At 43.1% G+C, this 20,024-nt stretch overlaps 1 protein-coding gene and 1 pseudogene across 1 annotated transcript in view; one reads left to right on the top strand and one right to left on the bottom strand.

Moving 5' to 3' along the window:
* Positions 1–20,024, top strand: part of LOC126298384 (inactive phospholipase C-like protein 1) — a 1,421,164-nt gene that overhangs the window by 609,690 nt on the left and 791,450 nt on the right. The window lies entirely within an intron of this gene.
* LOC126299695 (5S ribosomal RNA) lies at positions 19,381–19,498 on the bottom strand (annotated as a pseudogene).

Here is a 20,024-nt window from a genome sequence, read left to right as displayed (position 1 = left end):
CGTGGCGTCACCAATACAGAACCTAAACAGCCTACTTACATATTGAGCAGTACGACCGTCAGGCTCGTTTTCGAGTTATCGCAGGAAGTTGGTCGTCACATTGTTTCATCTCCGCTTTAACTATGAAAGATTCACTTACAGGACTGCATGGCTGCGGATATATCCTGAAATATCTGCAGAAGTAAATAGTTTGCCGATAAATTCCTGTCCCACGCTGATATCCGATGCTATTTCTACGGTTATCCACACTTATAATTGGTTTGTAGTCAGAGCGTAAAGGAAAGTGTCATTATTGAGATTTTCATCTCTTTGCATTATATGCAATCGATAATAATAATTATTATTATTGTTTGTCATTTATTAATTAAGGTTTCCTTCAGAGCTACATAGAAAGTTTTTATTAATTACTAGTTTCGAACATTTTCGTTCATACTAAACCATTACCTACATTAGGAGATAGTTTTATTAACAAAACATTAAATACAAAATGTTTGTATGCACATATTACATTTGTACAAATATTTCGTGATGCAATGCATTTTTAATATTTGACTGTGCATTAGAGATCTGTTTTTATGTCAGATAACTACACGAAATATTATTTAACTATATTTTTGTTGTTTTGGTGCACTAGAAGTTCGATAGACGTCTTTAGTTAGTTAAATTTTGACAGGCTGCTTCAGCTGCTTATTAGGTGTTCATATACTCTGTCTCTCCAGAAATCATGATGTTAATACTAAATACAGAGATACTGTATTTATAAAGGTTTCATCAGGTTAAGACTAAGAACATAGATACTGTATTGATAAAGCTTTCAGACATTGTCGCATTATTTTATAAATTACTGATAGGTATGATCATCGGCTAACTGCTTGACACTCATAAATCATTTTTTAAAAGAGTTAAAGAATTTGTGTGCTTAAATTCTGACTGTTCGTTCATCAATTTATCAGGCTCCATAATCTTCTGTTTATATATTTCACATTCTTCACTTCATTCCCTTAGATGCTACGCGTAAAATTTTCATACTATCTTCAGTAGTGTCTTCTGTATGTTTTGTGCTTCGCAAATGATAGCGAAAAGTAGTCTTGTCTCTTGGGCTGATATTTTCCCTGAGCCAGTTATAAAATTCCGACCAGAGCATATTAACACACAGTAAACAACTGAAGGCGTCTCTCAAATTTTGATGTATAAACAACTAAAGACACATACCGAATTATGAATATACCAGAACAATCATAATACAGTCAGATAACATTTGTTAGATTAATATGATGTGACAACAAATCTATTATGCACAGTCAAACATTACAAATGCAGTTATGTCATAAAATATTTATTGAACTACTGTAATCTGTGCACACAAAATGTTTGAAAATTATTTGTATGACTTAACATTTTGTATTTCATGTTTTGTTAACAACATTGTACCTCCTAATGTAGGTGATGGTTTGAGATTGAATAAATATGTTCGAAACTAGCAAGTAACACAAATATTATATGCAATTCTGACAGAAATCTTAATAAATTAAAAATATATTCAGTTCCTGATCCTGGAATGCAACTATATTGGCATGACTGCAGTGCCCTGGAGAAAGTTGATGCTGTGGAGTCTTCTTAGTTTTTCACACAATTTGGCACACTTTCTGTTACCGCCGTACCAGCCTTGTCTGCATAATAGCGTGTTGATCCACCTACAGATTCTGCGTAGCATGGAATCGACAAGTCTGCGGTAGGTTTCCGGAAGTAGAAGAATGTAGCACCAGATGTCTACGGACAGCTCACGCAATTGATGTTACCTCCTGGCTACTGATACGCGGGCGCGGAGCTGGCGATCGATAGCTTACCTGCTATGTTACATCGAGTTCAGATCAGGGAAATTCGGTGCCTAAGACATCAAGGTGAGTTCACTGGCCGGCCAGAGTGGTCCAGCGGTTCTAGGCGCTTCAGTCTGGAACCGCGCGACCGCTACAGTTGCAGGTTCGAATCCTGCCTCGGGCATGGATGTGTGTGATGTCCTTAGGTTAGCTGGGTTTAAGTAGTTCTAAGTTCTAGGGGGCTGATGACCTCAGATGTTAAGTCCCATAGTGTTCAGAGCCATTTTAACCATTTTTTTTTTGAGTTCACTGTCATGCTCCTTGAACCGCTGTAGCACGATTACGGTGTTGTAACAGGGAAAGCTATTACGCTGTACGGTGCCCTCGCATCTGGGAAAGACCTCCCCTTGATAGGATGCATGTGTAGCTCACAGCTATCTGGTGTCTTAGCTTACCACCAAAAGCTCTCGGGACAATGTCCCCCACTGCCACCATTGGCTTTCGTCCTCGGCGTGGTGCGTTCTTTCGGGCAGCTGTTCGACTGGATGCCGGCATTTCATGATACGATCATTGACCTGGCGTAACAAGACATGCGATTCATCGGAATGGGTGACACGTTTCCACTGATCCATGAGCTAGTCTCAATGATCCCGTGTCCACTCTAATAGTAACTCACTATTTCGTTGATTCAATATGGGAATACGTTAAATCCCGTGTTCAACAACTTGCGCTGAACAGTGTGTTCCGAAATATCCATACTTTCACCAGCACTGTACTCTGTCATCAGACCTGCCAAAGAACACCGTCTGTCCTACTTTACAGATCGCGAAGGCCTCCCACTTCCAAGTTTCGTGATGAGACGTGGACGTTCCACACCTTCTCACCTGCTCGTGGTTTCACCGTCCTTCAGTCACCTACCATGGATGCTCCCGGCAGTAGTCTGCAAACAGCCGACTAGCTTCGTCGTTTCCAAGATGTTAGTTCCAAGCCACCGAGCCGTAACTATCTACCGTCTACTCCAGTCGCTTACGCCAGTGGATCTGTACATTTGTTGCCCGTTTCATCGCTAGAACTGTTTCACTATCATCTCGGCTCCGCTTATGTATTTTCTTCGCTCCTTCGCGTGCCCGCACCTCCGCCAGGTGGCACTGAATCTTACGTTGGGCAGTGGTCATAATGTGTAATCTCATCAACGTATCACAAGTACACAATGCATTTCTTGCTACTTTCAATAATTTCGAAACTTCCATTGCTGGCCATTAAAATTGCTACACCAAGAAGAATTGCAGATAAGAAATGGGTATTCATTCGACAAATATATTATACTAGAACTGCCACATAATTACATTTTCACGCAATTTGGGTGCATAGATCCTATGAAATCAGTACCCATAACAACCACCTCTGGCCGTAATAACGGCCTTGATAGGCCTGGGCATTGAGTCAGAGCTTGGATGGCGCGTGTAGGTACAGCTGCCCATGCAGCTTCAACACGATACCACAGTTCATCAAGAATAGTGACTGCCGTATTGTGACCAGCCAGTTGCTCGGCCACCATTGACCAGACGTTTGCCGGCCGGTCTGGCTGAGCGGTTCTAGGCGCTTCAATCTCGAACCGCGCGACCACAACGGTCGCAGGTTCGAATCCTGACTCGGGCATGGATGTGCTTAATGTCCTTAGGTTAGTTAGTTTTAAGTAGTTCTAAGTTCTAGGGGACTGATGACCTCAGAAGTTGAGTCTCATAGTGCTCAGAGCCATTTGAACCCAGTCGCAAACCTGGTTGGATATCCCGTGGAACCAGACGTTTTCAGATGGTGACAGATCTGGAGAATTTGCAGGCCAGGGCAGCAGTCGAACATTTTCTGTATCCAGAAACGCCTGTACAGGACCTGCAACATGCGGTCGTGCATTATCCTGCTGAAATGTAGGGTATCGCTGGGATCGAATGAAGGGTAGAGCCACGGGTCGTAACACATCTGAAATTAAACGTCCACTGTTCAAAGTACCGTCTATGCGAACAAGAGGTGACCGAGACGTGTAACCAATGGCACCCCATACCATCACGCCGGGTGATACGTCAGTATGGCGATGACGAATACACGCTTCCAATGTGCATTCATCGCGATGTCGCCAAACACGGATGCGACCATCATGATGCTGTAAACAGAACCTGGGTTAATCCGAAAAAATGACGTTTGCCATTCGTGCACCCAGGTTCGTCGTTGAGTACACCATCGCAGGCGCTTCTGTCTGTGATGCAGCGTCAAGTCAAAGGTATCCGCAGCCATGGTCTCCGAGCTGATACTCCATGCTGCTGCAAACGTCGTCGAACTGTTCGTGCAGATGGTTGTTGTCTTGCAAAAGTCCCCATCTGTTGACTCAGGGATAGAGACGTGGCTGCACGATCCGTTACAGCAATGCGGATAAGATGCCTGTCATGTCGACTGCTAGTGGTACGAGGCCGTTGGGATCCAGAACGGCGTTCTGTATTACCCTCCTGAAATCACCGATTCCATATTCTGCTAACAGTCATCGGATCTCGACCAACGCGAGTAGCAATGTCGTGATACGATAAACAGCAATCGCGATAGGCTACAATCCGACCTCTATCAAAGTCTGAAACGTGATGGTACGCATTTCTCCTTCTTAGACGAGGCATCACAACAACATTTCAGCAGGGAACGCCGGTCACCTGCTGTTTGCGTTTGAGAAATCGGTTGGAAACTTTCCTCATGTCAGCACGTTGTAGGTGTCGCCACCGGCGCCAACCTTGCGTGAATGCTCTGAAAAGCTAATCATTTACATATCAGAGCATCTTCTTCCTGTCGGTTAAATTTTGCGTCTGTAGTAATTTTAATGGCCAGTAGTATATTTGTAACTTACGGAAGCGATCAAGAATTTTTCAGACAATAATCCTTTAAAAAATGACAATCGTGTCCTCTGCCTTCTTAGTGAATGAAATGTAAGTTTCGAGGTCCGACTTCGGCAGTCGAAAATTTAGGCCAGGAGCAATATAACGGTCAGAATTTGGGCTACAGAACGAATTAAAATGGTTCACAAGATTTTAATATTCACTGGTGCAGAAAAAAGTCCGGCGGATTCATATGTACATTGGGAGGCTGCGGATGTGAATTGTGTTTCATTTATCTAGGTATCGCCTAGTACGGAGTGGCCCACATCTTTCTGGAGGTGAACACTGACCACATCATATTCGGTTGCCCAATGCCATAGCGTGCTGCAACCGATCGGCTGTGGTATCGATGGGTCCTAGCCAGGATGGACGAGTATTGTGGCATCTGCAGGGATTTGTTTGTTAAATGACGGAGCCACTTAATATCAATTTCATGTATTCTGGTGTATGGAATACAATTGGGCGCACTCGAGTCCGAAGGTCAATCAAAATAGTCACCTAAGGTTTTAGTTTTAAACTCTGAACAAAGTGCACGTCGTGTCTTGCTGGCGGTCGGAGCTAGGAAGAGCGTTCTAACTTGGATCGATGCTGCAGCAGCCCCAGGCAGCCAGAACATGATTTCCCTCCCACACTCCTCGTAGTCTGTTCAGAAGTGTCACGTAGGGGTCAGCCTGCGTATTTAACAGGAAAAAGCAACCTCTGCTGAGGCGACAGTCCTACTCGTCATGTCGTCCACCATTAATCGTACTTGAACATTGCAGACGAATGTTTAAGATAAAAATGTAGAAATAACTATAAATATTTGCAATATCCCCTAGACTGGCTAGGCGACTTTTTGTGGAAGACGACTAACAGGATGAACAAGCTACATGTAACAAATGATGCATTCACATTCACTACACATGCACTGAGCAGAAGAATTAAAAGGCCTTTTCTTAAGAAACCTCGTTTTTTCAGTCATTGTGATGCTGAAGTTTCAATTCTAGTGGTATAGGGACCGAATATAATATCGCATCCAGCTGTAGTGAAATGGTGCCAATAATTTGACGAAGGCCACAGAGAAGTGGCTGATGCTGACAGGAAAGGAAGGCCATCGACATCGACCACAGACGAAAATCTCCAGGAAATCGGGGAACTGATTCACTGCAAACGCAGAATTTCAGACCGTGGGGAGGTTCACACAGCATTTTTCGAATGTCTGTGTGACCAAGGAGTGCATTTACATCGTCGAGGAACTGAACGATTGACAGAATGTTTCGACCTTTGTTTACACAGGCTTCATGAATGTGCTGAAATATAGTGTCTTGTATCTGTGTGACTTTAAAGTGTAGTGCAGCATTCAACAGAAATTGGGCTGCCATAGTAATGTGTAACTTACCTTTTGAAGTCCCCTCGTATGTGCAGTGCACTTATTTAAGCATCTGCACCGTAGCCTACCTCTAATCCGTATAAGATTGAAAGATGAGCTGTAAACATTAAAAACAGCTGTTACATGAACTTGTCCGGGCCGGCCACGGTGGCCGAGTGGTTCTAGGCGCTCAGTCTGGAACTGTGCGACTGCTACGGTCGCAGGTTCGAATCCTCCCTATGGCGTAGATGTGTGTGATGTCCTTAGGTTAGTTAGGTTTAAGTAGTTCTAAGTTCTAGGGGACAGATGCCCACAGATGTTAAGTCCCATAGTGCTCAGAGCCATTTGAGCCATTTTTTTTTAACTTGTCCGGCGAAAACCAATATCATTTCCTCCAGAGAGTGTATCAGCCGGAATGGATTTCCGCGTTCAAATCCAGGCTGCCCGAAAAATTATCTCACCTCGGTGCAAATATACATGCCCGAATGCTGGCACCAGCCATAACCTTACATATAGAAGTCTACATCTTGACTCTTTAGGAAACGTTCAACCTCCTAAATTAGCTCGTCTTCATTTTGATAATGTCTGCAGCGCACTGGTTTCTTCATCCGAAGAAAGAAGAAGAAGCTACTGAGCGTAACATCAGGAGAAAATGCGGGAATGATGCAAAATATAATAACGCTAATGATAGTAACTTGGCCAGGAGGTTTCAGTAGTATGCTCCTGTGACGGATTGCTCCTTACGAGCATAATGCGTTAGCATCACAGCACGGCAGGCCCGAAAAGACACTCAGCATTACCTTACTCGACAATGCTTGGGCCTACGTCCCTTCCAGCGGTTGTGAACCCTCTTGTCCTTGCTTTACTCCTTTGCTCCTTCGCGGTCATAGTAATACGGTCAGCTCTCCCTACAGCGATTAGGGGGCTACTGAATAAACCTGAGTTAATCTTACACAGCTGCAACACTTCCGCTGCTATCTCGGTGCCGCGGGATTTTTGAATGGGTGAGAGTAGTCGTGGACTCTAGCGGGCAGCGACTTTTGTCATGTTCAAAATGCCGTAAAAGACGTTGAAAACTGATTCTTCACCGTGTTTCACTTTTACCATTATCGCCTCGGCTGTGATACGCCTGTGTCGAGCACCAGGGCCACCACTTCTTTTGCGTTTTCCGTTTTTTCTCAGACAGACCGTCTGCTCATTGTTCTTCGCCATTAAAATTTGTATATGTGCCATTTGGTGCAGCATTGTTGCTGTATGCTTAAACCAACTCGAGATGTATTGTTCCAACATTATTCGCTTTAAATGCAGAAAGTTAGTACGCTATACTCCAATTCATAAAATGACTGCCACACTTTATTTTGATATCTATTATGGCTTGGTACGGTACTGTGTCCTGCTCATTTCAGCGCAGTTTTTACTAGATGGCAATTAAAATCTCATGGCTCTTGGTCACTAAAATTGCTACACCAAGAAGAAATGCAGATGATAAACGGGTACTCATTCGACAAATATAGTGTACCAGAACTGACATGTGATTACATTTTCACGCAATTTGGCTGCATAGCTATTGAGAAATCAGTACCCATAACAACCACCTCTGGCCGTAATAACGGCCTAGATGCGTCTGGGCATTGAGTCAAACAGAGCTTGGTTGGCGTATAAGGAACAGCTGACATGCAGTTTCAACGCGATACCACAGTTCATCAAGCGTAGTGATTGGCGTATTGTGACGAGCCAGTTGCTCGGCCACTATTGACCAGATGTTTTCAAAGTCCCATAGTGCTCAGAGCCATTTGAACCATCTTGAGAGATCTGGAGAATGTGTTAGCCAGGGCAGCAATAGAACATTTTCTGTATCCAGAAAGACCCGTACAGGACCTGCAACATGCGGTCCTGCATAATCCTGCTGAAATGTAGGGTTTCGCAGGGATCGAATGAAGGATAGACCCACGGGTCGTAACACATCTAAAATGTAACGTCCGCTGTTCAAAGTGCCGTCAATGCGAACAAGAGGTGACCGAAACGTGTAACCAATGCCACACCATACCATCACGCCAGTATGGCGATGACGAATACACGCTTCCAATGTGCGTTCACCATGATGTTGCCAAACACGGATGCGACCATCATGACGCTGTAAACAGAACATGGATTCATCCGAAAAAATGACGTTTTGCCATTCATGCACCCAGGTTCGTCGTTGAGTACACCATCGCAGGCGCTCCTGTCTGTGATGCAGCGTCAAGGGTAACCGCAGCCACGGTCACCGAGCTGATAGTCCATGCTGCTGCAAACGTCGTCGAACTGTTCGTGCATCGAAATGCCAACGTGAGGTCGACTTCCAGTACCGCCAGCACAGTGAAGCATCAGGTGGCAACTGTTTCATCACAAGGTGGCCGTCGACACGAGAATTCCGGCAGCCTTCAGTTCTGTGCACCGATCTCCAAAGCGCTCTCGTGGACGTTGAAGATTTGAACTCCGTAGGCTAAACCCAGGTCCACCTGAAATATTCACTGGCTTGTAGCGGTCACCTCTCAGTCGCTGTTTAGAAACAGGAGACAGCTGCATCGGTGTCCACACAGGAAGGGGATGAGCATCAGCGGTGCCCACCCACTCGAAGGACGGACAGGTGACGCAGGTCAAGCCCGCAGCATGCCTGCAGGGTAAGGGAAGCCTCCGTACCTCATCAATGTCGCCTCGGAAGTTAGCAATGCAGCTGGACTCGCGGTTCCGTAGATAATTGCAGACAACTAGACGTGCCGATGTTCATTCTCCATAGCTTCCACTCTCACTGTATAGTTGCAACTAACACAAGGGCTGGGCGGTTGCCAATCAGCACTCACCATCAATCAGCTATTTGTTAAGAAGGATGGGAGATTTATGTTGGCACTTCCCCTGGTTTCTGCTGTGGTAGGGGTGGCTATGACATCATGTGTATTTGTTTCTCTTTCGCTGTCAGTTCTCCTAGTCACTTTAGACTTTCGCAACTTCACCCTTCAGAGGCTCTTTCCTGCTGGCTTGTAACCTGAATACGTAAAGCGTTGCACCTAGCCTTTCTTATGAAACACTATTTTGTCACTAATATGGTGAGTGATCTGAAGAATGTGCTGGCCAGGGCAGCAGTCCAACATTTTCTCTATCCAGAAAGGCCCGTACAGGACCTGCAACATGCGGTCGTGCATTATCCTGCTGAAATGTAGGGTTTCGCAATGATCGAATGAGGGGTAGAGTCACGGGTCGTAACAAATCTGAAATGTAACGTCCACTGTTCAAAGTGCCGTCAATGCAAACAAGAGCTGGCTGAGACGTGTAACCAATGGCATCGCATATCATCACTCTGGGCGATACGCCAGTATGGCGATGACAAATACACGCTTCCAATGTGCGTTCAGCGCAATGTCGCCAAACACGGATGGGACCATCTTGATGCTGTAAACAGAACCTGGTTTCATCCGATAAAATGACGTTTTGCCATTCGTGCACCCAGGTTCGACGTTGAGTACACCATCGCAGGCGCTTCTGTTTGTGGTGCAGCGTCAAGGGTAACCGCAACCATGGCATCCGAGCTCATAGTCCATGCTGTTGCAAACGTCGTCGAACTGTTCGTGCAGATGGTTGTTGTCTTGCAAACGTCCCCATCTGTTGACTCAGGGATCGAGACGTGGCTGCACGATGCGTTACAGCCATGCGGATAAGGTGCCTGTCATCTCGACTGCTAGTCATACGAGACCGTTAGGATCCAGCACGGCGTTCCGTATTACCCTCCTGAACCCACCGATTCCATATTCTGCTAACAGTCATTGGATTTCGACCAACGCGAGCAGCAACGTCGCGATACGATAAACCGCAGTCGCGACAGGCTACAATCCGACCTTTATCAAAGTCGGAAACGTGATGGTACGCATTTATCCTCCTTACACGAGGCATCACAACAACGTTTCACCAGGCAACGCCGGTCAACTGCTGTTAGTGTATGAGAATTCGGTTGGAAACATTCCTCATATCAGCACGTTGTTGGTGTCGCCACCGGCGCCAACCTTGTGTGAATGCTCTGGAAAGCTATGATTTGCATATTACAGCATCTTCTTCCTGTTGGTTAAATTTCGCGTCTGTAGCACGTCATCTTCGTGGTGTAGCAATTGTAATGGGCAGTAGTGTAGTTGAAGTTGGTGTCTGTTTAAACTCTGAATATTTTTAACTTTTAGGCTGTACGCGTTGGCCAACATTCCACTACAGCAATTGGGTGCCAAGTTGAAAACGCCGAGAAGCACTGAGTTAAGGGGCAGACGCACAGCATTAACGTGCGAGTTGCTCAGGGGGTCGTGGCAAACACGTTCGATGAGAGAGGTCAGAGGCTCGTCGGCTGATTAAACACGAGCGCCAGCCAGTTCGCGTCCTCTTTGTCACGCACCGTACTTGTCAGCCGTTCGCGATTCTGCTCTGTTCGCTGGACTAGCTTCGGTTTGGTTTTGGACTGGCTATACCTGACTTGGAACATCAGTTAAACACCGAGCGAGGTGGCGCAGTGGTTTGCACACTGGACTCGCATTCGGGAGGACGACGGTTCAATCCCGTCTCCAGCCATCCTCATTTAGTTTTTCCGTGATTTCCCTAAATCGTTTCAGGCAAATGCCGGGATGGTTCCTTTGAAAGGGCACGGCCGATTTGCTTCTCAATCCTTCCCAACCCGAGCTTGCGCTCCGTCTCTAATGACCTCGTTGTCGACGGGACGTTAAACACTAACCACCACCACCACCACCACCATCAGTTAAACAGAATAGACAGTGTCATGAAAAGACTTAGTCAGATGAATATCAACAATAGGAAATAACAGGTAATTGAAAAGTAGAGTATAATCACTTGTTGCATTGGGAACTAGATTACGAAAATCAGACACCAAAAGTCGTCGATGGATTTTATAATTTGAACAGAAAGATAACTGACAATGGCTCCTGTAAATAGTATATAATATGTAGACTTTCAATGGCAAGAAAAACATTTCGGAAGAAGAACTATAAATTTAAATGTTAAAAGTGATTTGCGAACGTATATTATGGAGTGTAATCTTAAACAAATGTGAAACTTAGCTATAAACATTTAAGAAAAGAAGAGAATAGAAGCATTCGAATGTGGTGTTACAAACATATGCTGCAGATTACTTGAGTGTATCAGATAAGTAATGAAGAGGTACCATCGAACTGCTATCTGCCTCTGTAGCTGAGTGGCCAACAAATCTGATTACCTTGCAGAGGATCCGGGTTCAGTTTCTAGTACTGCAGGATTTTTACTTGCCGTGAGAATTGGAATAGGATCCGTTCAGTCTCGTGATGCCACCTGAGGAGTTGCATGTTTGAGAATTAGCGGCTCTAAGGTTTGGAAAGACGACAACGGCCGAGAGAGTGATATGCTGGTTCCATGGTCCTCCATACCGCATCTGCAAGACGCTATATGGCAGTCGGCATTGTGTGGTTCTATAGGTCTGATAGCGGATATACGTACTGAACTGGTGAAGAAAGAAATGTATACACAACTTGACTAAAAGAAGAGATTGGTTGACCGAATGCATTCTGCGGCATCAACGACTCGTCAGTGGAGGGAAGTGTGAAGGGTAAAAATTGCAGGAGGACGTAAAGCTAGACCATAGTATAGAGATTCAAATGGATTCAGTCTACAGTAAGTCATACAGAAATGAACGTATTTGTCGAGGATAGACTTGAGTAGAGAGCCACATCAAACCAATATTCTAAGTGAAGACCGCAACAACAACAACAACAAGAACACTAACATAAGCAGCCCATGACAACTCCGTCTTGTGAAATCGGATATGATTACCCTCTCAACTTGGACAATGAAGTTGCCCGCACTTTCTGTCTGGTGACTTTCGGGCCCGGGACCTCCACCAGATCGCAATTTCGTTGCATCCAACATTAACTTAGCAACGATATGTACTTTTATGTACCTAGTGGCACATGGAATCCGTTCTTCAAATTCAATAGATCTTAACCCAATATGATCTCTTTCAGATTATCTCGCTACGTAAGTATTCTTATAAATATGTCTGAAGGTGTATCTAAGAACTTTTGCATCTGTACTAAGGCTCCTACAAGAAAAAGGTGACTGGCATGTTGAAATGGAAGATGACGGCGGTGTGAGATCCGCCGAACCATCCGATCTGGAAGAGAATGTGTTGCGCGCGATTTGTGACAATCCTGCCACCAGTAGTGGGCGCGTTGCACGATCTCTGAACGCAAGCCAAACAGGTTTTCAGAATCCAACGGCACCCGTTTCGTCCATAGAAGATGCAGGTATTGCAGACAGCAGACATGCCACTTCGAGGGGTGTATACATGTTGGTTCTTACAGTATCGTGCAGAAAACCACAATTTCCAACCATTCGTGTTGTTTACATAGGCGGCCATGCTTTCGAGAGAGGGGATGATGTCAAACACTAGGAGTAGCCATGTACGGGATGAGGAAAATCCATACGCGGTAGCTGAAGTCGCTGTGAATGTAAGGGGAGGATACTGTCAATGACTATGTGACTGAACGTTAAGTACTTCGGTTAACTGAACGGGGTCAGGTATAAAACCTTCTGTTTATTATTAGTAGTAGTATCAGCTTTATTCATCCGTGGATCTCTTTTTACTAGGTCATTGGACATGTCAAAGTATTTACAAATTTAGACCCATTTATAATAAGCTGATTCGTATACGCATACATTCACAGACTTCTAATTAGACAATCATTAGATCTACTCCTGGTATACAATACTTTTTTTACAAATAACTTATTAAATAATGTAATGCCACATTGTTCGCTCATATCTTACTATCAGTCACTGCACATACTATACACACATTGTTCATAACACTTCATTCATATTAACAGAATCATCCGTCGGTTCTTGGTAGAACAACGTTATAATAAATGAAAAGCATTCACTCACTACACGCGCAAACACACACACGCTGGTAATCTCTGGGCCATTTTCTGTACCACAACTTCCCATTTTCTATCCTGAAACCTGAGTCAGCATCTCTCTATAATGAGTGAGATGTTGAATTCAGAAAAAAGAAGAGGTGTTAGTATTGTGCAGTGCATAGATTGGAGTAAGTTCTTCTAGAAAAGGAAAAAACATAATGTGAAGGTGTTATGTGGGATGTTGGATGTTTTATAATCATCATTATTATTTATTTGTATAACATTTCTTTACCAAATCCCTACTCTGCTTTATCTAAGTAATTCTTCAATGTATAAAATGTATTGCATAACAGGCACTTTTTAGCTGCCTTTTTAAATAAGTGTACTTTTGCAAATTTCTTTTATCTCTTTTGGTAATTTATTGTACAGTTTTATTCCTTAGCAAAATGCTGTTTTGAGTTGTATGCTTATATTTCCTTGGCAAATCTAAGTTGAGTTTTGCTCCTGTGCCATGGTCATGGACAGAACTGTTTCTGCAGTAAATACCAATTTTATTTTTGATGTGTACAACTGACTGGCAAATGTATTCACACGGAGTAGTTACAATCCCCATTGTTTTTAACAGATCTTTACAATGATCTAGACTACCATTTTTGGTTATGATTCTCATAGCTCTTCTGGAGTCTGAAAATTGTGCTCATATTTTGTGCATTTGTTTCAACAAAAAATGCCACAGCTAAGAATTGAGTGTACATATGAATAGTATGTAACTAAAAGACATTGCATGTTACACACAGATGACAGGATTCTAAGGGCATAACATGCTGATGACATTCTGTTTGCAAGTACCTTCGTGTGTTCACACCACTTCAACTGAGAATCAATATTCATTCCTAGAAATTTTGCATTTGTTACACAGTCTGTAAACGTACCATCTACATTTAATTTAACATTGCCATTTTCCCTCTTCAAACTGAAATTCATGGCATAAGTTTTCTTTTTGTTCAATGTCACTTTATTGCTTATTGAACAATCGTAAACTTACTTGAGATCTTCATTTGCTTTATATGCAAGGAGTTCACTTGTTTTCTCAGTGACTTCAATACTGCTGTCATCAGCGAAGAGAATTTTTTCACCGTGAGTAACACTACTGGGAAAGTCATTGATGTATATCAGGAATACTATTGGTCCTAATATGCTACCTTGCAGAACCCCTATATTAATGTATTTTGGTTCTGGTAAGTGTTTTACTAAATGTTTAGATCTATTTGAAGTATGTGTTATCTTTACTCTTTGTACCCTATTTGCTAGGTATGGTCGAAACCAGTCATTAGCTACCAATCTTATTCCTAATACTTCTAATTTATGTAATAGAATCTTGTGGTCAGCTGTATCAGAGACCTTAGTAAGAGCCAAAAATATGCCTGTGACACACTCATCTTTGTCAAGAGCATTAAGTACAGCCTTTTTGAATTCTACTATGGATGACTCCAAATTTTTGCAACTTCTGAAACCAAACTGTGATTCGTTTAGAAGATTGTATATATTCAGGTATATTCTGTCTTTTATAGTTGCTTCCATTATTTTTCAAAATGGTGACACCAGGGAAATGGTGTTCTTAAGAAAAGGTACAACTCTTGTCTGTTTTAACTGCTCTGGAAATATCCCTGATGTGAAGGATTGGTTTATTATATTTGATAAGAGGCCTTGTATAATTTCTATGCATTGTTTCAGTACACACATTGGTACTGCATCTAAGCCAACTGACTTTTTATTTTTTAGTTTCTAAATAGTTTTATTGACTTCATTCTCTGTGGTTGGAAGTAGCATCATTATATTTAGTGCAACATTACTTACAGGTGTTACATTTCTTTCGGGCAATTTTTGCTGTAACTTCTCAGCAATACTTGAAAAATGCTCATTTACATAGTTTGCTACGTGTTGTGGATCATTTATTACCTTATGCTCCTCCATTAGCAGTATGTTATTCTGCGTTTGTTTGTCTCTCCCCGTTTCCTTTTCCATAACATCCCAGACTGATTTGCTTTTGTTCTCTGCATTATATATTATTTTTGTCTTTAAATGACTTTTTTGCTGCAATCAGCTCCTTCCTATCCTTTTTGTAACTATGATAGAAATTTACGAATTCTGGATCATTGCGACTCTTTTTCATGGAATTGAGGTATTTAAGTGTTTGAGAGGACTTCTTAATACCTGAAGTTATCCATCTGTTTTTGTGAGTTGTTGATATAGACATGCATACTTTTGGAAATGCCTTTTCAAAGTTCAATTTGGCTCTGAGCACTATGGGAATTAACATCTATGGTCATCAGTCCCCTAGAACGTAGAACTACTTAAACCTAGCTAACCTAAGGACGCCACACAACACCCAGTCATCACGAGCAGAGAAAATAACAATTTAAATAATGTAGAGAATTTAGAGAATTTCATATTTACATTGGTTTCCTTATACACTTCATCTCAGCTCTGTTTTGCTAGTTCCTTTGAAAAATCTTTTATTTGGATTTCTGATAGATGTCGTTTGTAGGCTTGCAGTTTAGAGAATGATTTGATGCGTGATTTTACTGTTGTTATTTGACAGAGATGGTCTGATAGTCCGAGATCCTTTACAGCTACATCACATTTTCCCGGTCCATATTTGTGGCCACATGGTCAATTTCTAATGCAGTCATTATAGTAACTCTTGTTGCACTATTGACCAATAGGGACATACCAAAACTTTCAAGGATATTTATGAGGGTGCTGCTGGATTCATTTATGATATTAGTGTTGATGTTAATGTCCTCACACAGACATATGGTGACCTTTGTACTTGAGACTGTATCTTCTGTTAATTTATTGAAAAAAGTTTCCACTCTACCTCTGGGAGATCTATTCACACATAAAATGATTAATTTCTTTGTGATATCAAGCCCTGCTAATCCAATAGATGATATTTCAGTGTTTGTCTTCACTTGCAGTATGAGGTCAAGTCTTGATTTGAACTGTGTTCCCTTTCTAATATAAATGCATGATCCTCCCCTCCTTGAAGCAGTTCTGCAGTAAGAATTTGTCCTTTCATACGATGATAACACTACATGTTGGATTTTTGTCTTTCTATACCAGTGCTCAGTAACACAAACTACTGTGCAGTTCAAAGATTGGAGCTGAACTTGTAATAGTTGGCTTTTATTTTTTATTGATTGCATGTGTTGATGGAGGATTGTTATGTCTGTCAAATTCCCCATGTTACACTTTCCAGTTCTTTGTTTTTCTTTGTGACATCTGGTATATGTGATATTTGGAGCCTTAAAATCTGTCTTGTGAGTGATTGTTTTAGTATTTTTTAAAGTGCTGGAGATATTCTTTAGGTAGGGGAACCTGTTGCCTGGATTTATCCTAAAAAAGACTTACTTTTCCTACCCATGACAACAGGTATTTGACCATGTGTGGCCCGAGATCTACCCCTTATACTTTCATGAATCAGCTATCAATCTTCCATTCCCAGTCCTGTTTAGGTGTAGGCCTTGCCTAGTGAAACCTCCCTCAGTTTCTAGAAGATATTCCGCTGTGAACTCGTCAGCTTATATGGTTCAACTTGCCGGGCCGCTAACACACTTTGCACTGGCTCTTAGGAACCACATTTATGTACAGCTTGACAGCAATCAATTGCTTGGAGTGGTCATGTTCCACGGCCAGTTCGGTAACCCAACGTGACTGTAATGAACGACTCCCATCGATACTCATTTTTACCTGATTCAAGGACTGTCGCAGATGTATGCATCGTCTACACTCTGCCGTGAACATGACGGCCGACATTTGAACAATACCTGTAAGGAAACAGATCTGCATTTGTTACTTACTGTACTGTGCGCTGAGAAGACAGACTGAACACACTTTGATAAAAGGCGTATATGTTTCGTCTAGGTTTTGTTTTGTATTGCACAGTTTGTTGGTTACATTTTACTGTTATGAGGTATTTTCGCAGGAACGAAGTAAGTTCGGGTATCAAGTCGAATAAATAATAATTTCATTATTATTCTGCGACTATTAGCTGACGACGGGGTCCTTTATAGCACAATACTCATACAATTTCCCTCAACAATCTCCGAAATTTTGCAGTGGAGATTGGATTCACTTTATCTGAGCATCATCCATCACGATTTCATTCTGTCCCAAGTTTCATACATGTAAGATCAGATTTTCTTCTGAATATTTATCTTTTAATTGACAGATATGTGTAAAATGGGTTTAACGCGTTGGTATCCATTGCAAAAATTCCAGGCAATAAAACTTTTTCACGAAAAAAATGGCTGTAAGAACAGATAGAGAAGATGCGTTATCAGTCTAGACACGGATTCGTTTCATTAAGCGCGAGAGCGTGAGGGAGGTGCTCATCCAACTCCAGCAGAAGTGTTACGCATCTCCGAGAGGTTAACAGTTAAAATTCTGCCAGCGTGGGTTCCAAGAAGAGTCACGTAAAATATTACATCAGCCTATATTCCTACCGAGAGAAAGAAATTCGAACTCATACGAAAACCTACCGACAGTCGTTCTTTCCACTCATAATTCACGATTTCAAAGGGAAAGGAGGAAATTATAGTCGTCCGTTGTAGATGTGGTAACAGCGCATCACTTTGTCTAGCGGACTACCATTATCAGAGCGTCTTCTGCATTGACAATTATTGCTACAAAGCAGCTGTAAGCAATCACTCTCCAGCGCTAGACTGCTGCGCCAGGGCGTGATGAAAAGTAATGCGTCCAAATTTTTTATTGTGTTATTAATATCAGCTGAGGCTGTACATGTCATGCATATTACTCGGCCGGTTTTTTCCACTTCGCTGACGCAAGTTGCAATCCTCTGCGCTGGAGGGCTCCGAATTGTAGTGTGTGACTTGATTGTGTGTAACGTAACTATGTCGGTGTGTGAGAAACAGCGTGCTGTAATAGAGTTTCTAAACGCAGAAAACGTGCCTCCAACTGAAATCCACAGAAGAATGAAAGCCGTGTACGCTGATGATCGTATCAACTTCAGTAATAAGACAGGTGATGGAAGCTGGGTTCACCATTTTGATCCTGAAAACAAGAGAGCAACAATGGAGCTCCGCCAAAAACGCTCACCAACATCAAAGGGGTTTAAGACCATGTCATCAGCAGTCAGTCATGCTCACAGTGTTCTGGAATGTTGAAGGTCAGGTTCTGAAAGGTACCGCAAGACCCTTATAGAACTGCAACCATCAGACTCCATGGGTTCACTGTCATCGTTCGACTTGGCCCCATCAGATTGTCATCTGTTTTAAAAAACTTAAAGAACACCTTCGAGGACTTCACTCGCAGTCCTTCCCCTGGAAGAAAACGCACTAAAACCCTTTCCTCTTCCTTTGAAGCCTCCATTCCTCTGCTTTCAGCACGAACCAAGTGAAGAAGACGCTCGAAGCGTGCACGTGCTCTTTCTGTTGACACGCGGTTGTACACCCACGTCCTTCCAGTAGCAAATTTGGGGCCTCGGCGCTCTTACAGCCCTTCAGCAGTGTTCATCTTGCAGCCTCAGCCTTCTTTATTTTTGAATGACCCTAATATAAAGGGGACCGAGAAATAAACACTTGTTGGACCCATTCTTAAATACAACTCGGGTATTTGGGATCCCCACCAAACTCGATTAATGAAAGACGCCCAAGCAATTCAAAGGCTTATTGCTAGATTTGCTTCTGGTGGGCTCGGTCAATCCATGAGTATAGCGTAAATAATCCGAAACTCAAATGAGAATCGCTTGAAAGAAGAGGACGTTCTTTTCGCGAAACGCTATTGAGGAAGTTTAGAGATTCGACATTGGCGACAGACTGTAGTACTATTCCACTGTCACCAACGATCATCTCGCATAAGAACTAAAAGGATAGGTGAGGTAAATGAGGGCTCATAAGGAGACACATAGACAGTTGTTGTTACCTCCATGCAATTGCGAGTGTTACACAAAAGGGAGTTACTAGCTGCGACACGTACACTGTATGGTGGGTTGTTGCAGATTTGGATGTAGATGAATTTAAATCGGGCCGATCGGATCGGAATCTGAACTCTTCCCCTCCCGAATAGCACAGTAATCTGTACTACTGGTATTGAAAGCAGCGTATGTCGCTTAAACTTAATAAGCCCACAGGGATCGCCAGAATACAGTCAAACTTTTTACACTACGTCTTCAGGCCACGAGTGGCCTACCGGGACCATCCGACTGCCTTGTCATCCTCGGTGGAGGATGCGGATAGGAGGGGCATGGGGTCAGCACACCGCTCTCCCAGTCGTTATGATGGCATTCTTGACCGACGCCGCTACTAATCGGTCGAGTAGCTCCTCAATTGGCATCACGAGGCTGAGTGCACTCCGAAAAATGGCAACAGCGCATGGCGGCTTGGATGGTCACCCATCCAAGTGCCGACCATGCCCGACAGTGCTTAACTTCGGTGATCTCACGGGAACCGGTGTATCCACTGCGGCAAGGCTGTTGCTAGTCAAACTCTTTACAGAATTTATAACTGAATCAGCTCCTTTTGTTGATCACGATTTACCGCAGATTCTTTGAGAAGAAGTGAGTTCCCCTTCACTGCAAAAAGTACAGTACAGGCTAGTCCCAATTTTTTTTAAAAAAGGAAAGTAGAATTCATTCAAACAGCTGTCGTCCTGTATAGCTCTTAGTTGACTTCTAGAACATGGTGCACCACCTAGAACAAAATGATTTTCTCCGTCGAAATCAGCATGTGTTCTGAAAACACTGATCGTGCAAAATTGAACTTGCACTCATCAAACATGATGTTCTAACTGCCACGAGTTGGGGCAACTAAGGTAGCCAGCGGCTCAGAGAGCGTGACTGTTCACTCGTTCCCGCAACAGGTGGTGCCACACACGCGTAATGCGCGGCGAGCACGGGCACTAAGGCGCCCTCGTGCGCGACGTCATGTCACATGGCGTGATCCCGTGGTCTCCGGAGTGGGATTAAGCTGCCCGCACCGCGACAGTGCGCCCTGCCCTCCTTCGC

Source organism: Schistocerca gregaria, chromosome X, assembly GCF_023897955.1.
Source record: "Schistocerca gregaria isolate iqSchGreg1 chromosome X, iqSchGreg1.2, whole genome shotgun sequence".
Lineage (NCBI taxonomy): Eukaryota > Metazoa > Arthropoda > Insecta > Orthoptera > Acrididae > Schistocerca > Schistocerca gregaria.
The sequence above is the reverse complement of the archived record's forward strand: the minus strand, read 5'-3'. Positions and strand labels throughout refer to the sequence as shown.